The sequence below is a fragment of the Penaeus japonicus genome, unplaced genomic scaffold, assembly GCF_977035675.1.
Source record: "Penaeus japonicus unplaced genomic scaffold, GWHDUDI00000001_assembly GWHDUDI00000006, whole genome shotgun sequence".
Classification (NCBI taxonomy): domain Eukaryota; kingdom Metazoa; phylum Arthropoda; class Malacostraca; order Decapoda; family Penaeidae; genus Penaeus; species Penaeus japonicus.
In genome coordinates, this window is record NW_028234408.1 from 35,989,647 (window position 1) to 35,992,146 (window position 2,500).

The 2,500-nt window shown below is 49.2% G+C and overlaps 1 protein-coding gene across 5 annotated transcripts in view; it reads left to right on the forward strand.

Annotated features, from left to right (window-relative positions):
* Positions 1 to 2,500, forward strand: part of kat80 (katanin p80) — a 223,894-nt gene that overhangs the window by 77,088 nt on the left and 144,306 nt on the right. The gene's annotated exons all lie outside the window — the stretch shown is intronic.

Sequence of the window (2,500 nt, forward strand, 5' to 3'; positions counted from 1 at the left end):
GTTTTGCTTTTAAGCCGTGTATTTTTAGAATTCATCGCAGGATGTATAAAGTAAATACCACTTTTCCTCCATGTAAATAAATATTCGTTTGAGTGAGTGTGTGTGTTCGCGTGCTTGTGTGTACGTGTGCGTGTTTGTACGTGCTACTGCCTTGCTTTCGCGTGCATGCATTTCTTCTTAACTGACGTCTTGTGGCTTTGACGTGTCCTGTCCGCCGTGGAAGTCCTGATTGGCATAAATGCCACTCGAGGTGCCGGAGTGCCGTTACCCGACGCCGTGAAGGACGCGCAACGCTGCTCGCGAGGATAATTGCATGTTTCTGCATGAACCGCATCTGTATTTCCGGCGGAGGCGGGCTTTGCTGGGGCGTGAAATGTAGCGTTTTCCTCCCCGATTCGACTGCTTGTCGCCTCGAAAATGCCGTGGCGTCGGGTTTCGGGGAGATTAATTTCGTGTGTCGTTGTTGTTTCTTTGTTGAATGCCTTTATATATTTTTTGTTTGCTCTTCCATTACAATTTTGTGTAATGTAAATTGCAATGAGTTCAGTGGTGAGATGAGAAGAATTTACTTTCTGTTGTAGAATTATGTAGATTTTCCGAATGTATTGAAAAAGGCTAACGTCGAGAATGAGATAAAAACGCTTAACAATCTACGCCGTGAAAAGACAAAATTACAACGTGCATTAATCACCTCTAAAGTATGTTAATTTTTTAATAAGGCAAACAAGAAATAGCGGGATGCACAGCAATCTACATCATGAATTGTCAGTATATCCCACCCTCTCTCGCCGACTGACTGTCTTGCGTGGGCTTGTCTTTGTCGTCGCGTGTGAGGCGACCGGCGCGGGCGTCACGTCAGTCCCCGGATCTTCTGCAGTGACGCGAAAGATTTAGGCGGCCCTGTAATCAGCCCTGTGGCGGAGCGCGAGGCGGAGGTGAAGCCCCTGTTTGCTTTCCCTTTCTCCCTCCCTCCCTCCCTCCCTCCTTCCCTCCCTCCCTCCTTCCCTCCTTCCCTCCCTCCTTTCCCCCTCCCTTCCTTCCCCCTCCCTCCCTCTTTCTCTCCCATCTTAACCTCGTCTCCCTCTCTCTCCCTCTCTCTCTCCCTCTCTTCTCCTCTCCTCCCTCACTCCTCCTCTCCTCTCCTCTCTCTCTCTCTCTCCTCTCTCCTCTCTCTCTCTCTCCCTCTTCCTCTCTCCTCTCCTTCTTTTCTTCCCTTTCTCTCCCTCTCTCTCCCCTCTCTCTTATCTTTCTCTTTCTCCTCTCACTCTTCTCTCTCTCTCTCTCTCTTTCCTCTCTCTCTCTTCTCTCTCCTCTCACTCTTCTCTCTCTCTCTCTCTCTTTCCTCTCTCTCTCTTCTCTCTCCTCTCACTCTTTTCTCTCTCTCTCTCTTTCTCTCTCTCTCTCTCTCTCTCTCTCTCTCTCCTCATCTTTCCTCTCTCTCTCTTCTCTCTCTCTCCTCTCCTATCCTCTCTCTCTCTCTCTCTCTCTCTCTCTCTCTCTCTCTCTCTCTCTCTCTCTCTCTCTCTCTCTCTCTCTCTCTCTCTCTCCTCCCCCCTCTCCCTCCCCTCTCTCTCTCCCTCCTCCCTCCCTCCCCCTCCCTCTCTCTCTCTCCCTCTCCCTCTCCCTCTCCCTCTCTCTCTCTTTTTTTCTCTTCCTCCCTCCCCACCCTATCTATCTATCATTCTTTTATTGTCTGTATATCTACACTTGTGTCTGATGTCTATCTTTTCTAGTTTCTTACACTTCACATTTAAACCAAACCTTGGTATTTATAATGGAAAAAGAGACTTTTAAAATATTATACTGGTAAATGGATAATAAGTACAAAATTGCAAATTGCAGAGAAGGGACAAAGGCAACATGATGTATTATAAGCAAGTTCAAAGATGAAGTCAAAGAGAGGGATTTGTAGGGATAAAAACCGAAACAGCTAAGCAAATTGCGACCATGGTAGACGGAGGAGGAATTGGTTGGTGGGGGGGGGGGTGACTCCATTATCACCGGGAAGGCTCTAGGATGGATTGGTGGAGAACGAGGTGGTCGGTGGATAGTCGCTGGACTCTTAAGGGTGGAGGGGGACATGGCAGCGACCACCGGATGTGTGATAGATTAAAGAAGCCTCGTCTAGACTTGGCCGTCACACAGAGGAAGAGGAGGAGTAGGGTGGGGTGGGGAGAAGGGGAAGGGGAAGGGTATATGAGGGAGGAGGAAGAGTTGGTGGTTATCGGGAAGACGAAGAAGTAGAAGAGGGAGAGGGGAGGGGGGGATAGCGGAAAGAGGAACAGGAAGAAGAAAAAGAAGAGGCGGGAGGAAGAGGAAGAGGGAAAGAAGGACGACGAATGGGACGACAGAAAGGCGAATTCATCGTAGTTGGTTGAATCTCACGAGTAGCGCGGCCGATAAGCAGTAGCTGGTGTGCGCTACGGTGAATCATGCCGCAAACACACTTGTGTCCGCCTGAGTCATGGAACAAGTCAAGGTGGGGTGACGTATTGGCGGC